Below are 24,846 nucleotides of genomic sequence, written 5' to 3'. Positions count from 1 at the left end.
TTTCGCTCTGTGGAATTCAAACGTGAATATTTTGAGGGCAAGAGTATGGAAATGGAAGAGGACGTACATGAGGATGAAATGGGAGATATATTACTGTGTGAAGAATTTGGTATAGCACTGAAATATCTAAATCGAAACAAGGCCCCGGGAGTAAACGAAATTCTATTAGAACTACTGACACCTGTGGGAGAGCCAGCCATGTCAAAACTTTACCATTTGGTGAGCAAGATGTATGAGACAGGCCAAATACTCTCAGACTTCAAAAAAAAAAAAAAAAAAAAAAAAGTAACAATTCGAATCCCAAAGTAAGTAGGCGTGGACAGGTGTGAAAATTACGGAACTATCACTTTAAAACTCACAGGTGCAAAATACTAACACGAAATCTTTACAGACGAATGGAAGAACTGGTAGAAGCAGACCTCGGGGAAGATCAGTTTGGATTCCATAGAAAACAGTGGAGCACACGAGGCACTATTGCTCCTACGACTTAGAAGATAGATTAAGGGAAGAATAACCTACGTTTATAGCTTTTGTAGACTTAGAGAAAGTTTTTGACAATGTCGACTGGAATACACGAAATCAAATTCTGAAGGTGGCAGGGGTAAAATCCAGGAAGCGAAAGGCTGCTTACAATTTGTACAGAAACCAGATGGCAGCTATAAGAGTCGAGGGGCATGAATGCGAAGCAGTGGTTGAGAAGAGAGTGAGACACAGTTGTAGCCAGCCTCCGATATTATTCGGTCTTTATATTGAGCAAGCAGTAAAGGACACAAAAGAAAAAATTTGAAGTAGGAATTGAAATCCAAGAAGAAGAAATAAAAACTTTAAGGTCGGCCGATTACATTATAATTTTGTCAGAAACAGAAGAGCAGTTGAATGGAATGGACAGTTTCTTGAAAGGAGGATAAAAGACGGACATGAACAAAAGCAAAACGAGGAGAACTGGATGTAGTCGAATTGAATCAGGTGATGCTGCGGAAATTAGATTAGAAAATGAGACACTTAGAGTAGTAGATGAATTTTGCCATTTGAGGAGCAAAATAACTAATGATGGTCGAAGTAGAGAGGATATAAAATGTAGACTGGTAATGGCAAGGAAAGCGTTTCTAAAGAAGAGAAATTTCTTAAAATTGAGCATGGATTTGTCAGGAAGTCTTTTACGAAATATTTGTCTGGCGTGTAGCCATATATGGAAGTGAAACATGGACGATAAATAGTTTAGACAAGAAGAAAATAGAAGCGTTCGAAATGTAGTGCTACGGAAGAACACTGAATATTTGATGGGTAAATCACGTAACTAATGAGGAGGTATTGAATAGAATTGGGGAGAAGAGGAATTTGTGGCACAACTTGATTAGAAAAAGGGATATGTTAGTAGGACACATTAAGGGATCACCAGTTTGGCGGGAAAGTGCGGGGGGTAATAATCGTAGAGGGAGACGAAGAGATGAATACACTGATTCAGAAGGATGTAGGTTGCGGTAGTTACTGGGAGGTGAAGAAGGTGGCACAGGATAGAATGACATGGGGAGCTGCAACCAACCAGTCACAACAATATATTTTGTAATGGCAGCCATCAAACCTATATTTAGGATAGTGGAAGTTAAAATGTCTTGTGGTAAAAACTCACAGTTAATACTGGATGGGATTATTTGTAAACAGTAGAGTAAGAACTCTACAGAAAATTTCCACTCTTCATTTCCCATTAGTTAACAACTTCCTTTTTGTGTCACATAAAATTAAATACAGGAGACATCAAACCAATAAAGACAAGTGACAAGCAAGACAGTACCAATTTCTTCAATCCTTAAGTTCCAGCATTTTTTTCTCTCTGATCTTGCTACAGATTTACATGGCGTGCATTCCTTTCTGTGAAAGTTCGTCAAACGTTTTCCTACATGAAAAATTAAAATGTCATTGTCTAATACAGAAAAAGGTGCTAATACGAGTAGCATCCAAGACTGATATGGTTTCTCGATTTGATTACCTCTATTTTGTCACTGTCTGTTAGATAAAACGGAATAAGCTACACATTTTCCGCGCTATTCGGAGAGTAGAACTTAAAGCGGCTGCTAAGCAGGGACTGTACAACTGGCCCGTCGTAGTGTAGCAATCTGGCAAAAAATTGTTGTCGAAATTTCATTTGCTTGGATACACTGAAAAGATTAATATGTAATCTTTCTTACCTGTTAGTCGTTTATTTCAACTCTGGTAGTCTCACTCTGTAGATGTCGCTAGTAATTATAACAGCGCTGATAATTCGCACACCCAATCAACCACATAAACAAACAGTGATTGGCATCCAGTCGTTCGAGTTTATTCGGTTCAGTTCGTACAGCGTCGTCGTCTTTTGTCTGCGGGAAAGATTTTCATTTCCAGACGCGATGGGGATTCCCTTGGCAGCGACATCACGTATTCTATGCACGCAGTCAAAAATCAACTTATGATTCATTCAAAAATCAATTTAGAATGTGTTCAAATACCACCAGGGATGCATTTCAAAATCATATGAATAATCGATCCAACGTGCGCTAGATGCTAGACGCTTTTTGAAACAAGGTTTTTTTCTTCGAGAACATGAATCTGGCGCATCCCGAAATTGCCGCCTGGGGCAGATACTCGGGTGTCGTATGTACCGCTAGGAAATATGGTCTAGTATATAAACAGCTTTATCTTATAACATTCACATTCTTATTTTCGAATTTAACCAAACAAAGAATATGCAGAAACGCAAAACACACCATCTGATCGAAAATATCCAGCCATCCATTAGTGGACATTAATACAACTCCGATGGGGCATTTTCAAAGAGATGTAAGTAATTTTGTATTGTGTTTTAGTTTAGTGTTTCAGTTTTTTCTGCACTTTGTTAGTTGTAGACTCCCCATTCCAATATTAATAATGCACCGATAGCGCATCGTGCCCACGCATTGACAACTCTTGGCCAGTCCCTCACTGCGCCGCCATTACGTTTCACGTCTCTGCCGGTGTTGCTTGCATGGTTACACTGCTCCGTTTGTCGCCATGTCAGTCCCGCCGATTGCGAAGTGTTCTCAGTTATTCGGTTCTTATATGCAAAACAAAATCGTCCTAGTGAAATTCACCGGCAGATTGTCGAATTTTTTGGTGCAGGTAATACATCTACATCTACATTTATACTCCGCAAGCCACCCAATGGTGTGTGGCGGAGGGCACTTTACGTGCCACTGTCATTACCTCCCTTTCCTGTTCCAGTCGCGTATGGTTCGGGGGAAGAACGACTGTCTGAAAGCCTCCGTGCGTGCTCTAATCTCTCTAATTTTACATTCGTGATCTCTTCGGGAGGTATAAATAGGGGGAAGCAATATATTCGATACCTCATCCAGAAACGCACCCTCTCGAAACCTGGCGAGCAAGCTACACCGCGATGCAGAGCGCCTCTCTTGCAGAGTCTGCCACTTGAGTTTATTAAACATCTCCGTAACGCTATCACGGTTACCAAATAACCCTGTGACGAAAGGCGCCGCTCTTCTTTGGATCTTCTCTATCTCCTCCGTCAGACCAATCTGGTACGGATCCCACACTGATGAGCAATACTCAAGTATAGGTCGAACGAGTGGTTTGTAAGCCACCTCCTTTGTTGATGGACTACATTTTCTAAGCACTCTCCCAATGAATCTCAACCTGGTACGCGCCTTACCAACAATTAATTTTATATTATAATTCCACTACAAATCGTTCCGCACGCATACTCCCAGATATTTTACAGAAGTAACTGCTACCAGTGTTTGTTCCGCTATCATATAATCATACAATAAAGGATCCTTCTTTCTATGTATTCGCAATACATTACATTTGTCTATGTTAAGGGTCAGTTGCCACTCCCTGCACCAAGTGCCTATCCGCTGCAGATCTTCCTGCATTTCGCTACAATTTTCTAATGCTGCAACTTCTCTGTATACTACAGCATCATCCGCGAAAAGCCGCATGGAACTTCCGACACTATCTACTAGGTCATTTATATATATTGTGAAAAGCAATGGTCCCATAACACTCCCCTGTGGCACGCCAGAGGTTACTTTAACGTCTGTAGACGTCTCTCCATTGATAACAACATGCTGTGTTCTGTTTGCTAAAAACTCTTCAATCCAGCCACACAGCTGGTCTGATATTCCGTAGGCTCTTACTTTGTTTATCAGGCGACAGTGCGGAACTGTATCGAGCGCCTTCCGGAAGTCAAGAAAAATAGCATCTACCTGGGAGCCTGTATCTAATATTTTCTGGGTCTCATGAACAAATAAAGCGAGTTGGGTCTCACACGATCGCTGTTTCCGGAATCCATGTTGATTCCTACATAGTAGATTCTGGGTTTCCAAAAACGACATGATACTCGAGCAAAAAACATGTTCTAAAATTCTACAACAGATCGACGTCAGAGATATAGGTCTATAGTTTTGCGCATCTGCTCGACGACCCTTCTTGAAGACTGGGACTACCTGTGCTCTTTTCCAATCATTTGGAACCCTCCGTTCCTCTAGAGACTTGCGGTACACGGCTGTTAGAAGAGGGGCAAGTTCTTTCGCGTACTCTGTGTAGAATCGAATTGGTATCCCGTCAGGTCCAGTCGACTTTCCTCTATTGAGTGATTCCAGTTGCTTTTCTATTCCTTGGACACTTACTTCGATGTCAGCCATTTTTTCGTTTGTGCGAGGATTTAGAGAAGGAATTGCAGTGCGGTCTTCCTCTGTGAAACAGCTTTGGAAAAAGGTGTTTAGTATTTCAGCTTTACGAGTGTCATCCTCTGTTTCAATGCCATCATCATCCCGTAGTGTCTGGATATGCTGTTTCGAGCCACTTACTGATTTAACGTAAGACCAGAACTTCCTAGGATTTTCTGTCAAGTCGGTACATAGAGTTTTACTTTCGAATTCACTGAACGCTACACGCATAGCCCTCCTTACGCTAACTTTGACATCGTTTAGCTTCTGTTTGTCTGAGAGGTTTTGGCTGCGTTTAAACTTGGAGTGGAGCTCTCTTTGCTTTCGCAGTAGTTTCCTAACTTTGTTGTTGTACCACGGTGGGTTTTTCCCGTCCCTCACAGTTTTACTCGGCACGTACCTGTCTAAAACGCATTTTACGATTGCCTTGAACTTTTTCCATAAACACTCAACGTTGTTAGTATCGGAACAGAAATTTTCGTTTTGATCTGTTAGGTAGTCTGAAATCTGCCTTCTATTACTCTTGCTAAACAGATAAACCTTCCTCCCCTTTTTTATATTCCTATTAACTTCCACATTCAGGGATGCTGCAACGGCCTTATGATCACTGATTCCCTGTTCTGTACATACAGAGTCGAAAAGTTCGGGTCTGTTTGTTATCAGTAGGTCCAAGATGTTATCTCCACGAGTCGGTTCTCTGTTTAATTGCTCGAGGTAATTTTCGGATAGTGCACTCAGTATAATGTCACTCGATGCTCTGTCCCTACCACCCGTCCTAAACATCTGAGTGTCCCAGTCTATATCTGGTAAATTGAAATCTCCACCTAGGACTATAACATGCTGAGAAAATTTATGTGAAATGTATTCCAAATTTTCTCTCAGTTGTTCTACCACTAATGCTGCTGAGTCGGGAGGTCGGTAAAAGGAGCCAATTATTAACCTAGTTCGGTTGTTTAGTGTAACCTCCACCCATAATAATTCACAGGAACTATCCACTTCTACTTCACTACAGGATAAACTACTACTAACAGCGACGAACACTCCACCACCGGTTGCATGCAATCTATCCTTTCTAAACACCGTCTGTACCTTTGTAAAAATTTCGGCAGAATTTATCTCTGGCTTAAGCCAGCTTTCTGTACCTATAACGATTTCAGCTTCGGTGCTTTCTATCAGTGCTTGAAGTTCTGGTACTTTACCAACGCAGCTTCGACAGTTGACAATTACAATACCGATTGCTGCTTGGTCCCCGCATGTCCTGACTTTGCCCCGCACCCTTTGAGGCTGTTGCCCTTTCTGTACTTGCCCAAGGCCATCTAACCTAAAAAAACCGCCCAGCCCATGCCACACAACCCCTGCTACCCGTGTAGCCGCTTGTTGCGTGTAGTGGACTCCTGACCTATCCAGCGGAACCCGAAACCCCACCACCCTATGGCGCAAGTCGAGGAATCTGCAGCCCACACGGTCGCAGAACCGTCTCAGCCTCTGATTCAGACCCTCCACTCGGCTCTGTACCAAAGGTCCGCAGTCAGTCCTGTCGACGATGCTGCAGATGGTGAGCTCTGCTTTCATCCCGCTAGCGAGACTGGCAGTCTTCACCAAATCAGATAGCCGCCGGAAGCCAGAGAGGATTTCCTCCGATCCATAGCGACACACATCATTGGTGCCGACATGAGCGACCACCTGCAGATGGGTGCACCCTGTACCCTTCATGGCATCCGGAAGGACCCTTTCCACATCTGGAATGACTCCCCCCGGTATGCACACGGAGTGCACATTGGTTTTCTTCCCCTCTCTTGCTGCCATTTCCCTAAGGGGCCCCATTACGCGCCTGACGTTGGAGCTCCCAACTACCAGTAAGCCCACCCTCTGCGACTGCCCGGATCTTGCAGACTGAGGGGCAACCTCTGGAACAGGACAAGCAGCCATGTCAGGCCGAAGATCAGTATCAGCCTGAGACAGAGCCTGAAACCGGTTTGTCAGACAAACTGGAGAGGCTTTCCGTTCAGCCCTCCGGAATGTGTTTCGCCCCCTGCCACACCTTGAGACGACCTCCCACTCTACCACAGGTGAGGGATCAGCCTCAATGCGGGCAGTATCCCGGGCAACCACAGTCTTAGTCCGATCAGGGGATGTGTGGGACGAGCTGGCCGTCCTCGACAAACCCCCATCCGGACCCCCACAGTGGTGCCCATTGGCAACAGTCTCAAGCTGTGTGACCGAAGCCAACACTGCCTGAAGCTGGGAGCGAAGGGATGCCAACTCAGCCTGCATCCGAACACAGCAGTTGCAGTCCCTATCCATGCTAAAAACTGTTTTGCAAAGAACGTCTGAACTAATCTACAGAGAGCGCAAACAAATCAACAAAATTTAAACGGTTATTAAAATACAAGATTGCCTAGTAAATGCAGTAATGTTGCTACTTGCGCACTGCTGACACTGCTCGACAGCGGAAGGAGACTACGCGAATTTACACTATTAAGGTACTAAAACGCGATGCTACACTCTCAAATACTATAATACGCCCGAAATTTATGAATTAAACAATGCAAGTACCAAAAACACGCAAAGAAATTAAGAATTAAACTACGTAACAAATGAGTGAGCTAGGAGTATACGACTTGCTGCTGCAGCTGCTTATCCAACGGCGGCAGGGAGCACACTCGCTGTGACCAACCGACACTGGCCGTTCAAAACAAAAACAGAAGACAAACGACTGCGCGAATTTACACTATTCAGGTACTAAAACGCGATGCTACAACTCTCAAATACTATAATACGCCCGAAATTTATGAATTAAACAATTCAAGTACCAAAAACACGCAAAGAAATTAAGAATTAAACTATGTAACAAATGAGTGAGCTAGGAGAATACGACTTGCTGCTCAGCTGCTTATCCAACGGCGGCAGGGAAATGTGAGTAAATAGTGTAGGCTGCTTAATAAAGGAAAGAAAAATGTTCACGATGAAGAGAGATTTGTATGGCCTACTGTCATGAATGAAGACTTGACACAAAAAGTTGATGCGGCAGTTCGCGAAACCAGGTTCTTCCTTTGTCCGTTTCGGAGCGCTGTCGCAAGAACGGTAACCAGTTCTTGAGTCAGATTGTGACCTGCGATGAAACGTGGACTGTGCATTACACTCCAGAGAATAAAAGTCAGTCCAGTGAGTGGCAGCATTCAAACTCCCCGACGAAACCACGAAAATGCAAACAAGAATATTCAACGCGGAAATTCATGGCCATTATTTTCTTTTGGGACCGGAAAGGCATTCTTCTGTTACACTTTTTGCCAAGAGGAATGACAATATATGCTGAGAGGGACTGTGAAGCCTAGGCGTGATATTAAAAATCGGCTCCGAGGACTGCTGTCTAGCGGCGTCTTTCTGCTTCACGACCACGACAATGCTCGGCTGGTTTGTTGATTCCGCGGGGGCGGGGGGGGGGGGGGGGGCAAGGACCAAACGGTGAGGTCTTCGGTACCCCATTACGGGTATTACGGAAGGATGAGAGGAAGAGAGTAAGGATGTCGGTCATGCCCTTTCAAAGGAACCATCCCGGCATTCGCCTGAAGCGATTTAGGGAAATCGCGGAAAACCTGAATCATGACGGCCGGACGGGGGTTTGAACCGTAGTCCCCACCCCGACTACAAGTCTAGTGTGCTGAACATTGCGCCGTCTCGCTTGATGACAATACTCAGCCTCACTTTTCGGCAAGAAGAAAGACGCAGCTGGACGAGTTCCATTGGGAATTACTGGATCATCCAGCTTTCAGCCCTGCCTTAGCACCATCAGACTCACATCTGTTTCCAAAACTGAAGCAATTTCTTGGTCGAAAGCGCTTGGAAAATGATGTTATGTTGAAAGAAACTGTTACTAACTGGTTTGACGGTCAGACAGCAGAGTTCTTTGATGCTGGGATCCAATGCCATGACTTGTCAAATGTGACTATGTTGGAAAGTGAAAACATGTTCATATTGTACTTTGTGATGTAATTTATGTTCACAAATAAAGTTTCTCTTATTCCATTGCAAATCGGTTATTACTTTAAGAATGACCCTCGTATTACAAATGTATGGGATAATACACGTGTATTTTTACCCGTTCTTCTCTTTATATTGTCCAGTTTTGTGTCCACTGCCCGTGGAGAAATGTTGCTGTCTCCTATTTTCCCGGATTTTGCATGTCTCTCTGTTTGGTTTTTTTGTGTTTATGTTTGTGAAGACACAAGTTTCAACTAATGTTTTATCACGCTTCGAAGAAATTGTAAGACTGTTGTCGGAAGTACTGATTTGTGACATAATGTGCATGATGTTTGATTTTTTTGATAACCTTTCTTAGTAATTCTGAGTAGTAGTAGTTGTAGTGTGCAACTAGCTCAGGATCCCTACTTGCTCTTGCCAAAAGATACGTTTTCCTTTTCTTTTCACAAGACACTTTAATCCCTCTAGTGAACCATTTTTTCCCTTCCCTTTTTTTTTTACATAGCTCTTTCGTGTCCTTGGTGATTAGCTTATTTTCTAATATTGATATGACTATATCATGGAATAGATCGAATTTTACGGAAGCATTTGGTTCATTATAAATTACGTTGCAGGTCATCTTCTGTAAGCCGTTCTTAAAATGATTTGCCCTTGACTGATCAATTTTTCTAACTGATTTCCACCACGGAGAATTCATACTGTAAGGCAGTTTGTTATAGATCCTCCCTAACTGTGCATCATGATCAAAGGCAGCATTTGTTACTGATTAATCAGTTACTCGTATTTTCTTGCTTTGAGATTCCTACTGTCTTTATCCACCCTTGTTAGAAAGTTTATTACTAAGACCAAATTGTAGAATCCAAATAAGATTTCCAGATCGTTCTTTTAATATAAATCCTTTAGAAAATCTACACTGAAGTCACCACAGGCTATCAATTGTTTGCTGCTGTCTGACAGATAGCACAATAAGGAATCCAGATTGCTCATAAACAGCTCAAAATTTCCCACTTGGGATCTGTGTACAGTACACAACAGCCATATACAGGGTGTTACGAAAAGGCACGGCCAAACTTTCAGGAAACATTCCTCACACACAAATAAAGAAAAGATGTTATGTGGACATGTGTCCGGAAACGCTTAATTCCATGGCCTCCACGCTCTCCTGACCTCAACCATCTTGACTTTCATTTATGGGGGCATTTGAAAGCTCTTGTCTACGCAACCCCGGTACCAAATGTAGAGACTCTTAGTGCTCGTATTGTGGACGACTGTGATACAATACGCCATTCTCCAGGGCTGCATCAGCGCATCAGGGATTCCATGCGACGAAGGGTGGATGCATGTATCCTCGCTAACGGAGGACATTTTGAACATTTCCTGTAACAAAGTGAAGTCACGCAGGTACGTTCTTTTGCTGTGTGTTTCCATTCCATGATTAATGTGATTTGAAGAGAAGTAATGAAATGAGCTCTAACATGGAAAGTAAGCGTTTCCGGAGACATGTCCACATAACATATTTTCTTTCTTTGTGTGTGAGGAATGTGTCCTGAAAGTTTGGCCGTACCTTTTTGTAACACCCTGTATATGCATCGTATGCACGCAGCGCTTGTGACGTCAAGATGTTGCGCATATACTATCTTTGCTGCCCTTGCTGGGCCACTCACCCTCGTAGCGCCATCCTTTTTCACGAGAGCTGCTTGCAGGTTCTCAATCAGCAATAACGAGGCAGCTTCAAAGCTGGAGCGGAACAATGGGCTCGTGTGCTGGCCTCCAGGGAGTCGTCCGCGATCGAAGCCCCGCCGCACAAAAGAAGCAGATGCCGTTCTAGCGTTCTTTGTTCTCGGGCAATTCGCAGGTATTGTCCAGTTATGAAAAGGAACTCTCAGATGCCCCGAGAGGATCGAGCATGCATGCACACTCTCAAGAACCCCACTGCGTCCGAAAGAGACTCGACGATTTTTTTTTTTTTTTGGCACCACGAGAAAGATTCACGAGACTTACGTGAAAGAATGCACGTGATGTTATTTCAGACCAAGAGAGACAAATATAAGAGTTTCGTAACAGAACAACCGAGCGAGGTGGCTTAGCGGTAAGAGACAGGACTCGCATTCAGGAGGATGGCTGTTCGGATCCCACTCTGACACCTAGAACGTTTCCTTTGGAAAGTTTGTGCTCTGTCTCTGATGACTTCGTCGCAGACGTGACGTCAAACCCTAATCCTTCTCCCTCGTAACAGAGTGTGTAGTCTGCCGCGAAGAGCACATTAGTCAAGAAAACATATATAGATAGAACTGAGACCCTTGTTGGTGGGTAGAGTCAGTTTGTGACATAATTTCTGCTGCTTGATTCACTTCATACTAATAAAGTCTAAGACAACAACAAAAGAAAAAAATGAAATAAAATAAAAATGACTCACCGCGAAGGAATAATCCGAATGGGACGGAAATGGATATATGTATCTACAAGAAAAATTTCAGAAATATTGGAGGATTTATTCAAGAGAAAGGGCTTCACAAATTGAGCAAGCCAATAACTCGTTGGTCAACCTCTGGCCCTTACGCATGCAGTTCTTCGCCTTGGCATTGATTGATACAGCTGTTGGATGTCCTGAGGGATATCGCGCGAAATTCTGTGCAATTGGGGGGGGGGGGGGGCTAGAAGGTCGACCTGCCGAGCCGCTTGCAAGAACCTGCCCATAATGCTCCAAACGTTCTCAATCGGGGAGAGATCCGGTGACCTTGTTGCCCAAGGTAGGACTTGGCAAGCACTGGTCTTGCTGAAAAGTTAAGACTGGGGTAGCTTGGAATGAAGGGCAACAAAACGCGGCGCAGAATATCGTCGACATATCACCGTGTTGTGAGCCGCGGATGCCAATCAAAGGTGACCTGCTATGAAGTGGAATGGCACGCCAGACCATCACGCCTGGCTGTCGGAGCGTATGGCGGGCGACAGGCAGGTTGTTGTCCCACCATTGGCTGGGGCGTCTATATACAAGTTCTCGCTGGTTATCAGGGCTCACTTCGAAGCGGGAATCATCACTGAAGACAATTCTACTCCGATTCCAGGCCGAATGTACCCGACACCTCAGCAGACGAGCTTTTTGGTGTACACTCAAAGGTATTCGGCGCAAGGAGCGGCGTGAACTCAGCCCCATTTCTGTCAGCCGCCTATTAATGGTCCTTGTGGCCGCTGAAAACACCAGTTGCCCGACGGATCGATGATAATGGTGAATCCGGGGCTGTGAGTGCCTCTCTGACAGTTGCTCAGTCGTCTCCCTAGGTCGACCGCTTCCTTCTTGACGCTGTGCTCGGCCGTTTTTCACCCATTCCTGCCAACATCGTCGAGAAGATCCATCGTTCCTAGCCAAATGTCGAGCAATTCGTCGATTACTCCAACCGGCTTCTTTGAGCCTAACTTCGTGTCCTTTCTCAAAAGTGACATCGGGGTGTATTTGTCACGCTCCTGTCTGCGAGAGACATTTGCTGTCCAACTGAATACACGGAACGAAATTCACAAAGGCTTTGTGTCGTGATGTCGACATCTCCCCTGTTTACTATCCCTGCCCGCTACGCGGTAATACTGCGCTACGGCGACACACATTTCATCCGTCGGCCGCCAAAGCTTGCAATGTTGCATATTCAATCAGTAACTGTATGAATATCAATTTCTGATCAATTTTCGTAGCTCCTTCGTAGTGCACCGTCGTTTTTTATTTTTAATTTTTTAATTTTTTTGTCTTTGAGAGCATTTAAATAGCACAACGCGTTTCGGCACCACGTTGCCAACATCAGATGCATTACATTCAGTTGTGGTGAGGTTGATTTTCTGGGTGTGCCAGTGCTGTTATATAGCGAAATATAGCCATTTTTTTGGAAATTTTGTTGTTTGCCGCCGGCCGGCCGGCGCTACAGTCGGGAACCGCAAGACCGCTACGGTCGCAGGTTCGAATCCTGCCTCGGGCATGGATGTGTGTGATGTCCTTAGGTTAGTTAGGTTTAAGTAGTTCTAAGTTCTAGGGGACTGATGACCTCAGAAGTTAAGTCCCATAGTGCTCAGAGCCATTTGAACCATTTTTTGTTGTTCGCCACACAGAGCACGGTAACAAACACATCGGAACTTAATACTCATCCATTAATTGGCACGAAAACCGACCACTGAGGAGAAGTTGTACATGCAGCATTTCTACGGCGAATGTCAAAGAAGTGCGCGGCGGCGGTATAGGAATGTCTATCATGATTGTCGCTGTCCGTCGCGCCACACAATTGCAACGAATTGTTAGGTCATTACTGCGACCAGGCAACTTCAACGTCAGTGGAAGAGTGCGAAGACTGCTACTGACAGACCTAATTAAGAAGCTGTTCTGGCTACGATACTAATCAGACTGCAAAGTGTCACGAGACTTTTTGCCATGGAGTGTGGGAGCAGCCGGATGAGTGTCATTCGCACCTTGCATCGACGCAAATTCCGCCCGTATCATCTGTCACCACATCAGGCACTTGGAGAACATGATTGCGTAGGACGGAATTGTTCAGTACAATGGACGGCCAGATCCCTTGATTTGACTTCTGTTGATTTCTTTCCATGGGGATCACTGGAAGAAGCAATCTAGCATACAGCCCCAACTACGCCGGACGATGTTAGCCGTCGAAAAGTCACAGCATACAATGGCATACGAGGTGCGGCTAGAAAAAAACCGGACTGATGCTGGAAAAAACATTTATTTACAATTATTTACAATTTCATGTTATCTTTTTCAATGTACTCTCCTCCTCGGTCTCTACACCGCTCCATACGAATTTTCCACTGTTCATAGCAATGCTGCAGATCATTTTCGGTAAGTCCATACATTACTTCCGTCGCTTTTTCTTTTACTGCTTCAACAGTCTCAAATCTAGTTCCTTTCAAAGCTGACTTGACTTTAGGGAAAAGAAAAAAGTAACAGGGGGCCAAATCAGGTGAGTAGGGTGGATGATCTAAGATGGGAATGTTGTGTTTTGCCAAAAACGTCTTCACTGACAACGCACTGTGAGCTGTGGCATTGTCTTGCTGAAGGATCCATGACTTTTTTCTCCACAAATCGTTCCGTTTTCTCCGTACTCGCTAACGTAGGGTAGCCAGGACGCTAATGTAGTAATTCTGATTCACTGTTTGTCCCTCTGGTACCCAATCAATGTGCACAATCCCTTTGATGTCAAAAAAAACAATCATCATTGCCTTGAATTTCGATTTTGACATTCGTGCTTTTTTTTGTCGTGGAGAACCAGGAGTTTTCCAATGCATCGATTGGCGTTTCGTTTCGGGATCGTAAGTAAAAAACCACGATTAATCGCAAGTAATAACATTTTGTAAGAAGGTGGGATTACTTTCAATGTTTTCCGGGATGTCAGAACAAATCATTCTTCGGCGTTCCTTCTGTTCAATTGTGAGACACTTTGGAACCATTTTTGAACACACTTTGTTCATGTTGAAACTTTCATGAAGAATCTGCCTAACACTTTCCTTGTCAACTCCTGTTAACTCAGACACTGCTCTGATTTTAAACGGCGATCTTGTCGAACAAGTTTACCGATTTTTTCAATGTTTGCATCAGTTTTTGCTGACAATGGTCTGCCAGTGCGAGTGTCATCACTGGTGTCTTCGCGGCCATCTTTAAATCGTTTAAACCACTCAAACACTTGTGTTCGCGATAAACAATCATCGCCGTACACTTGTTGTAACATTACAAACGTTTCACTTGCAGGTTTTCCTAGTTTGAAACAAAATTTGATGTTAACACGCTGTTCTTTCTGTACACTCAACATTTTCCGACGCACAGACAAAACGTCAACTACTTAAAACAGACACCACGGGCAGACTGAGTGCAGGAGGCAGACGAAACTCGAGCAGTAGGCGGAGCGAGAGTCACGTGACAGGCCACGCGACTTTCAGCCTTATTGCATTCGTTTTATTGTTTCACCAGTACTAGTCCGGTTTTTTTCTAGCCACACCTCGTATCATGTAGTCACTTGCTTCTCTGTTTAAAAATTTGATTCCGCCAAGATTCGAAAGCAGATTCACCACGCAGCGAGCGAACACACTACCAAATGGAGCCACACAAATATCTTCTTTATTCTGGCACATTCAAAGTGGTCGGAAACTTCAAAGCCGATTTTCTCGAACACTTTTGATAGTTCCTTCGAACTGCTTTGGGGTGGTACATTTGAGTACTGATCTTCACGAACCACAAACATAAAAAAATACCAAGATGCAACTGCCATGTAATCCCCTTATTGGTAGCATAGGTCTGTCTTGCTGCGTATGACGACGCAGCCTGCGTAAGGTTTCAACGTCAGTATTAGCAAGCGCTTTGTCACTGTGACTTTTGAATGCAGTTACGAAAATTATACTGTTCCATTAAAACAAAAACCGTATTTGTTTCAATATCTCGGTTGATACCAAAGTTTAGCGCATTATCCATACAAAGCGCTGCCAGCTGTTCAGTATACTGTCAACTGCGGGAAACCTCGTTGCGGTATCTGGAACCACCCACGAAATAAAAGGAGTATTACGAATTAAAAGGGGTGTTATGTCTTACGTGAGTCACCCTGTTGCATACCAAGTTACAGTCCTTAGGTACTTGCTTGTAGCCAAATAGTGATACGAAAGAGGACTTACAAGTAAAGTCAGTTCAAGGGAAAGTGCACTATATCATTGAAGGGAATGCCACGCAACAAGTTACTGAAACTATTTCTAGATGTTGCTCTACGTTTGGAGTTCTTGTCAAAAAGGCATAACAGCGGACAGCAAACCAGTGCAGATACAACCTGCTAGGATAGTAAAAGGGTGGTGGTTCCAACACAACAGTGTAACTGAAATGCTTGCAAAACTCAAATGAAAATATTTGGCAAAAGGCGACGTTGTTTTTGCGAAACACCGCCGTATACAATCAGAGAATCCGCATTCGACATGAAGTGTTTTGCTACCATTGTCGCATATTTTTCGCTGGGAGCTCAAGAAAAAGAAAGGGAAGACACGTGCACGTACAGAGGCTTCTCCCTCATTCAGTACGCGAATCTATAATGGAACAGAAAATCGGTAATATTGGTACAAAGTATCCTCCGCCACACACTGAAAAGTGCTTGCGGCCTATTTCACATCGCTGCAAAAAGTTTCCAGACTGAATTAATAATTAAGATGGTTTAATGCTTCAGTTGTTCTAGAAGTTCCCCCTCCCCCCTTCCACGTCCAATCTTATCGAGTACAACATTCAGAACGTTCATACAACAGTGCATGAAAGTAGTTCTTTCAGATGCTGTTACATTCGGGCGTCACATTTGCACCTTCTTCGATTTTGGCGAACCATCAGAGACCCATTCTGAGCTTGATCGTTTGTGCTACCAGAGACTCATTCTGAACTTGGTCGTTTTGTGCTACATTTATATTGATAACACCAGGTCTCGTCAACCGCGATGGTTTCTTCCAGAAAAGAAAGATCCACGTGTTTGCGTTGCAGTCAAGTCGCAGCAGGCGTCGACACGTCATTGTTTTTGTTCGGGAGTCGAGTAGTGCAAACAAACTTTGCTTGCACTCTTCTGTTCATAATATTCTGGGGAATGTCTTGGTTTCGAGATATTCAGTTCGTTACAACACACATCAAAAAAAGTTTTGCATCACCTCGGTTCCCAGAGTTGTGGAACCTGTGCTGAAAATTGGAATAGAGATCAACATAAACATCATTTCCGCCCTTCCTATTGCTCATATAAATCACACATTGCATGTTGTACCACCATGCAGTGAGACCTTCAGAGGTGGTGGTCCAGATTCTTGTACACACCGGTACCTCTAACACCCAGCAGCACATCCTCTTTCACTGATGCACGCCTATATTCGTCGTTAGATACTATCCACAACTTCATTAAGGCACTATTGGTCCAGGTTGTCCCACTCCTCAACGGCGATTCGGCGTAGATCCTTCAGAGTGGTTGGTGGGTCAAGTCGTCCATAAACAGCCCTTTGAAATTATCCCAGGGACGGGCGATAGGGTTCATGTCTGTGGAGAGCATGCCGGCCACTCTAATCGAGCGATGTCGTTATCCTGAAGGAAGCCATTCACAAGATGTGCACGATGGGGGCACGAATTTCCGTCCATAAAGACGAATGCCTCGCCACTATGCCGCCGATGTGGTTGCACTATCGGTCAGAGGATGGCATTCATGTATTGTACAGCCATTAAGGCGCCTTCCATGACCACCAGCGGCGTACGTCGACCCCACAAATGCCACCCCAAAACAGCAGGGAACCTCCACCTTGCTGCACTCGCTGGACAGTGTGTCTACGGCGTTCAGCCTGACCGGGTTGCCTCCAAACGCGTCTCTGACGATAGTCTGGTTGAAGTCATATGCGACATTCGTAGGTGATGCCAATCCTGAGCGGTCCTTTCGGCATGTTGTTGGGCCCATCAGTACCGCGCTGCATGGTGTCGTGGTTGCAAAGATGAACACCGCCATGGACGTCTGGAGTGAAATTGCGCATCATGCAGCCTATTGCGCACACGACGTCCTATGGCTGCACGAAAAGCAATATTCAACATGGTGGCTTTGCTGTCAGGGTTTCTCAGAGTCATAATCCGTAGGCAGCGGTCGTCCACTGCAGTAGTAGCCCTTGGGCGGCCTAAGCGAGGCATGTCATCGAGAGTTCCTGTCTCTCTGTATCTCCTCCATGTTAGAGCAACATCGCATTGGTGCACTCGGAGAGGCCTGGACACTTCCCCTGTTGAGAACCATTCGTGGCACAAAGTAACAATGCGGACGCGGTCGAACCGAGTTACTGACCGTCTAGGCACTGTTAAACTACAGACAACACGAGCCATGTACCTCTTTCCTGGTGAAATGACTGGAACTGATCGGCTGTCGGACCCCCTCCGTCTAATGGGCGCTGCTCGTACATGGTTGTTTACATCTTTGGACGGGTATAGTGACATCTCTGAACAGTCAAAGGGACTATGTCTGTGATACAATATCCACAGCCGACGTCTATCTTCAGGAGTTGGGAACCAGGGTGTTGCAAAACTTTTTTTGATATATGTACATTCAGATGTGTGGTACAACGACCTTGCACACTGCAGCCGCACACCCACTTCATAACACTGCCCGCTGACAGCTAACTCGTTGTTTAAAATTGTTAGTTCAAACTGCCACCGCAGTTACTGCGCTGATGTCACTAATACGACAGGAATGAAACAGTCTCGTAACTTTGTAGTCGGATAGAGTACACACTGTGTGAAAAAATATGTCCTGATACCTCTCTTCGTGAAAATCCGTGTGGGGTGTGTCCACCCTTTGACCTTCTGATGAATTTACTGTGAACGCTTTCAGTGACCTGTCTGCATGTCTGTGATGGAATGGCAGCCCATTCTTCCTCGAGAGTCGAAACCAAAGAAGATAGTCATGTTGGATGCTGGTGTATGGTCCATTGGGTTCAGGTGGTGACTCTGCGTCGGCCAGTCCATTCCAGGAATGTTATTGTCCAGAAACCATTGCCTCCCAGATGCTGCTCTATGGCACGATGCATTTTCATGCTGATACAGACAACTTTCGCCTCCAACTGTTCCTCTACTGTAGGCAGTGCTGCAAAATGTGTTCATATCCTTCCACTTCTAGCATTTCTTACGGGAAGTAAGAGGACCACATTCTAACAACGAAAAACGCCCAAACCATAACACCACCTCCCCGTATTTCACTGTTGGCATTACAAATGACGGCAGGGACGTTCTCCGGACTTTTTGTCAAATCCAAACCCTTCCAACGGTTTGCAACAGAGCATAGCGTGATGCGTGAATCCAAATCACATGTTTTCAGGCATCTAATGTCCAGTGGTGTCGCTCTTTACGTCATCCTACGCGTTGCCTGGCTTCGACTGCAGAAATGTGTGGCTTCTCCGGAACTACTGGATCATTGTTCACCATTCTTGTTTAATTCCCCACGCGCAGGCATTGTGTCAGCTCTACTGGGGATAGCTTTTAGTAAGTCGCAGGTGATTTCTTCCGATGATGTAATGTGATTTTTTTACAAGCATCCTCCACAGCCCTCGACGGTCTTAGTCTTCAGGACTGCATGGCCTTGGTTTCGCAATTCAACTTCCACAGTCGACATGGAGGGCTCGAAATGTCGTTGACGAATTTGTTACTGAGGTGGCATCCAATGACTAGACCACGTTCGAAGTCACTGAGCCCTCCTGCCCGACCTATTCTGCTGTCACTGATTCCCTACAGACAAACAATACTCTCAGCCTCCTTTTATACTCTCTCAACATCTAGTAGTCGATTTCGCATGATATAGATGCCGTATACTATTGATCAGGTAGTGTCTGAAGTTGAATGATGTTATACACCGAAGAGCCAAGAAACTGGTACACCTGTGTAATAGTGTAGGACCCCGCGAGCAGGCAGAAGTGCCGCAACAGGACGTGCATGGACTCGACTAATGTCTGAAGTGGTGCTAGAGGGGATTGACACTATGAATCCTGCAGGGCTGCCCATAAATTCGTAAGAGTACGACGGGGTGGAGATCTCTTCTGAACAGCAAGGCATCCCAGATATGCTCAATAATGTTGATGTCGGGAGAGTTTGGTGACCAATGGCAGTGTTTAAACTCAGAAGAGTGCTTTTGGACCCACTCTGTAGCAATTCTGGACATGTGGCTTGTCTCATTGTCCATTTGGAATTTCCCACGCAAGGCACAATGGACATCAATGGGTGTAGATGATCAGACAGGACGCTTACTTACGTGTCACCAGTCAGAGTCGTATTTAGACGTGTCAGGAATTTCATATCATTCCAACTGCACATTCTCCACGTTTCTCCATAACCGTACATGTCCTTTCACTCAATAGAATTTGAAACGAGACTCGTCCGACCAGGCAACATGTTTCCAGTCATCATCAGTCCAAAAAAATGGTTCAAATGGCTCTAAGCACTATGGACTTAACATCTGAGGTCGTCAGTCCCCTAGACTTAGAATTACTTAAACCTAACTAACCTAAGAACATCACACACATCCATGCCCGAGGTAGGATTCGAACCTGCGACCGTAGCAGCAGCGCGGTTCCGGACTGAAGCTCCTAGAACATAATCTGCAATGTCTGTGTTGGCGGACCCAGGCGAGGCGTAAAGCTTTGTGTCGTGCAGCCATCTAGGGTACACGGGTAGGCCTGCGGTTCCGAAAGTCGTTATCGAAGATGTTTCGTTGACTGGTTCGCACGCTGACACTTGTTGATGGCCCAGCGCTGAAATCTGCGGCAATTTGGGGAAGGGTTACACTTCTGTCGGACTGAACGATTCTCTTCAGTCGTCGTTTGTCCCGTTCTTGCAAAATCTTTTTCTGGCCGCAGCTATGTCGAAGATTTGATGTTTTACCGGATACCTGATATTCACGGCACGTCTGTGAAATGATTGTACGGGAAAATCCGCACTTTATCGCTACCTCGGAGACACAGTATCTCCTCACTTGTGCCCCGACTCCAAGACGACGTTCAAACTCACTTAAATCTTGATAACTTGCTATTTTATCAGCAGTAACCGATCTAACAACTGCTGCTGGCACTTGTCTTATATAAGCTTTGCTGACGGCAGTGCCATATTCTGCCTCTTTACATATTGAATACGCATGCCTTTACCGGTTTATATGGCGTTTCGGTGTATTTGGTACCGTCACGCATTATGGCCTTCCTATGCTGGTTACCAGCTTCTCTAACTTATTTAGTAAACGTTCGTGTAAATTTGAGGGTTAGATAGACGTATGATGGGATCCATCTGAATGCTTTCTCTAGTGCGACGGTGACCAAGACCCGAGTCTTAGACTTTCGCTCGTAATGCCTTACAGTGCGGGCCTCCCTGTAACACCTCTCTCGCAATCTTCCAAACTTCACAGCTTCCAGCAGATCTTGGTGGATCAAATGGTAGAGCGTTTTTCATGAATGACAAAAAGCAAGATTACGATCCTGGTACTGATCATTCCGTGATGTCAGAATTAAACTTAATTCGTTTCCACTTGGCACTTCACTCATCTGAGGTCAATATTTACGATGACGCGAACCAGAATTTCGGTGTAATAAATGTACTGCATCATGTAATTGTGATACATGACGTTAAGTCAAGCATTCTTCTTTTCCTTTTAGGGACGAACCAGAATTTCGGTGTAATAAATGTACTGCATCCTGTAATTGTGATACACGACGTTAAGCCAAGCATTCCTCTTTTCATTTTAGGGATTGACACTAAACATCTCTTCCTTTCCGCTGTTACTGGGCAGCATCGTTCGCACGCGGTAACCAAGTTTGTGTGTAAAGGAACACCTTTGGTAATTAACTGAGGTAAGTATTAGTGCTTTTTCTTCTTTGTAAACGACCTCATTGTCACTGAAACTTTGGGTGGTCATTATGGTTAAAAAAGAGACAATTCGAGGGTTACAATATCCGACGTTTTTGCTCTTCTGAGGATGAGCCTGCACCTCTTTTGTAATTAGAGTATCTTTACATTTCGCAGAGGAGACTGGTACTTTTGATGTAGTTCCTGTCTTGTGGATAGCTGACAGGGACTAACCGATTCATATACCACTAGTTTATAAGGCAAATACAGCATATTTCGAAAGTTTTTGTGTACGTGCCTAGAGCTGACATCGGTGGGTAATTTATTCTCCGGATATTAGCTGCAATCAAGTGAATGCAACATCAGTCTCAAATGTGCGAAAGACTCCTACTACAATAACTGTATAATGAATGTAGTCATTACTAGGGTAGGACGTTCGAACACCTTCTGCAAACCATCATCAAGAGTATTAGAAATATTATTGCGAAAATTGTTTTATGGTTTTGTTATAGACGTGAGTTACGTTCAATGCTTCGCGCTTCAATTGTGTTAGATAGTTGGTAGTGCGCCAGTGAATACCGTTCAACACGATGATAATAAATATGAGTCCTAAGTGGAAGATAAATCGTGACGTTCTTTCGGATACGTGTTCGAGGTCCTCAAACATCATTTAGCATTTTAAAATGCGACTTTAGGTCGCCCCCGCGATGGTCACAAAATGATTTAGCTGCCGAGATGAAAGTATTTTGCAATAACGTGAGAAGCAAAGTATTGAAGATGAATTTTTTTGTAGAGACATTTGTAAAGTAATAAATATTTTTCAATAAAATAGTGTATTAACAGTAACATCAAACTATATATTAATTTGTAAATGTCTCTATTCATAAGTAAGTGACGTTGGGCCTGGTATACACGACAAGTAGCATGTAGCACCCGTTACTTTCGCTTATGGCGGGAACGAAGCGTCGTGGCACATAACACCACAACCCAATAAACGTAAGTGAGCATTTCTAATCCTTCATCATTTAACAATGGCCCAAAATCCACGGAGATACGTCGAACCAGGACCCACACCCGGTAGCATCACAGGTTACCTGTGGTCAAATGGTTCTTACGATAACCAAAACTGGTTCAAATGGCTCTGAGCACTATGCGACTTAACTTCTGAGGTCATCAGTCGCCTAGAACTTAGAACTACTTAAACCTAACTAACCTAAGGACATCACATACATCCATGCTCGAGGCAGGATTCGAACCTGCGACCGTAGCGGTCGCTCGGCTCCAGACTGTAGCGCCTAGAACCGCACGGCCACTCCGGCCGGCGATAACCAAAACTGATAACATTCAAAAGAAATGAAAGAAATTACGATCTAGACCGTATATATATAAAAAGACCTTGTTGCCAAAATTTCTTATAGCACAATGATTACATCTTCTATTGTTTGTTCCTATGAAATATCTACTATTTACGCAAAATAATTTTAATAAAATCATGTACATTCAGTTCTTCTATTCTTCCTTTGTTTAGATGGAAATTGGATTATATTCTGATCTTAAAATTTCTTCAGAATTCGGATGTCTGTATTCAAATGCATATTAGTAATCATATAATAACAATAATCGAAGTGTTCATCCAGTAATCATAAAATAACAAACATTTGTCTGAATTCAACATTTTCATTTTGCGGAATACTTATGTGTTAGTATTTGTCGCACTTTTTCTTTTACCTCTTGAATAGTACAAACTACATTTGTCAATGCTTCTGTTACCTTTTCAGTTTGTTTATCTTTAGTCTTATTAATATGTTCCAAACGTTTTCATTTATTCATAAATTTATATTCTGCATTAGCTCTGCTATTAGGTAATAATCCATGATTATTACCTAATTTGGTTTCTGGTTTGTTAGAATATAAAAGAAGTGAATGTAAACGGCTTTCATTGATAAGTTTAGCTGATTGTTTATTTCCTCTTAGGGGTCTACGAGACAGAAAACTTTTAAGTTTCATAAATTTCTTTATCTTTTCCGTAATGTTTTTAGTGTTTCTCATACTCCAAAGAAGACCGACTAATATCTTCCTAAAGTTGGGTAGCAGCTTTTGCAGGAGCTGCAGGGAAAACAGTCTGGCTGATAGACAGATCTGGACTTGTAACATTAGCCGTCATTGCTTTGCTATGTTTGTACGGAGAACTGTTGAAAATCTGACATTTCCTGAGGACGTACGTGGTTTAGTGGTGATTGCATCCCGCTGAGTAAAATATACCACAAGTAAATTGGTCCCGCAAATGATTATTCTGGAACTGGAAATTATAGAGGTAAGGTCGGTATTGCTGTTCCCGAATTTGTGGATAGTGTGAGACGTACGGAGGCGTTCATTGTGGGTAAGGAGGAGTGGAAACTTGGTGAGGTGGTAAGACGCGGCATTCGCTCCCATTCGATAATTTCGTGCTGCGTCACTATGGTACCAACACAGTCAACATGCGTACTATGAATTATGTTTTCCCAACTTCTCGCTGTTCGCTGTGAATACTTTATGGAGAATAATGTGTTGCAGGGCACCGCCGTGTGTGATGTGTGTGTGTGTGTGTCTGTGTGTGTACTCGTGCGGGTCTGATGACGCGTGCGTGGTGAGGGCGTCGTCGGCGGGCAGGATGGCGTGTGATTAGGGAGGGTGCAAGAGGGCGACCGGGGCGTCCCGGCCGGAATACAGATCATCCGCCGTTATCACACGCACCTCGGAGCACGGCCCGACCGCCCTTACGTGCCTGATTGATTGACTGGCTGATTGATTGATTGGCCGGCCGCCGCCGCTGCGCTGAATGCCAACGATTCGGCGTGGCTCACCCGAGGCCTGTGGCAGTTTGCACACCACGCCCCATCTGTGTTTGCTGTTGCCGTCGCCAGAGAACGTACTCGGCTGCCGTATTGCCAGTTGTCGACAAGCAGCAGCTGCACATATTTCTAACATTAGCAGCAGATCGTAGACTTAAAGTACTAGAATACAGGGAATTTCAAAGTGAATATACAGGGTGAGTCATTGACTATTGCTACCTAGAATAACTCCGAAAGTACGATAGTAGCTGAAAAGTTTGTGTGGCAGTTGTTGCATGGGACAATAGGGGCCATAGTGTAAAGTTCGATTTTTGCTGCAGGGTGAGGTCGCGTCAGAGATAAGGAGGTCAGCCTGAAAGGGTGGCCACCTTTCATTAGTCCGGTAGCCCATTTTCACTAGCACTTCTCTTTCTTTTCCTTGTTTATCTTTTCTAATAACTCTCGTAGTGGTGTGATTGAATGAATGTGGTTGTGTGTCACGCTGTTAGACGGTGAAGTAGTCTGCTGCAGAAAGTCCGCGATAGTGATACAGATTCAGCAGCAATTGTACAGAATAGCCAACTCTCGTAGTGGTCAAGTAGGCAAGGAGGTTTGCGCTACTTGTGAGAAATCCACCTGCGTTAGGTTGGTGGCGGAAATGGCATCTTTGGGTTTTCCGGGCCACGCGGAGCGTGGAGGAGGCTGGAGATGAAAAAGGGAGGCAGTCTGCCGCCGGTACGGGAAGCGTCCACAGCTGTGCTCCAGTCGAAGAAGGGTGAGTTAGGCTGACCGCGTGGTGCGTTGTTACTTGGCGAGGGGAGAGCTGTTAGCTTTTGGTCTCGCTTTTCAACTCTGAAAGATTGCTATGCCTTGTCGCAGCAAGGAATGCAAAACTTTGGCAGATTTTTCTTTTAGTAAATTTATATAGCAGACTTGGATCCACCGGAAGAGCGCCACACAAAGGTGTCGATAAGAAGTGAGCACTCGCTTCTGTATGAATGTCTGTTTGCCTTCG

General features: G+C 44.4%; 1 protein-coding gene across 4 annotated transcripts in view; it reads left to right on the top strand.

The window, feature by feature from the left end:
* LOC126485104 (uncharacterized) overlaps positions 1 to 24,846 on the top strand; it is a 242,259-nt gene that overhangs the window by 69,334 nt on the left and 148,079 nt on the right. For 3 of the 4 annotated variants that reach the window (XM_050108730.1, XM_050108727.1, XM_050108729.1), the window contains exon 2: positions 20,922 to 21,026. The exons of the other annotated variant lie outside the window; for it this stretch is intronic. The gene's annotated coding sequence lies outside the window, so the exon portion shown is untranslated. The remainder of the gene's footprint in view (positions 1 to 20,921; positions 21,027 to 24,846) is intronic. 4 annotated transcript variants of the gene reach the window in all.

Source organism: Schistocerca serialis, chromosome 6 (assembly GCF_023864345.2).
Source record: "Schistocerca serialis cubense isolate TAMUIC-IGC-003099 chromosome 6, iqSchSeri2.2, whole genome shotgun sequence".
NCBI classification, from domain to species: Eukaryota; Metazoa; Arthropoda; class Insecta; order Orthoptera; family Acrididae; genus Schistocerca; species Schistocerca serialis.
Note: the sequence above shows the minus strand (reverse complement) of the source record. Positions and strands in the feature narration are given on the sequence as shown.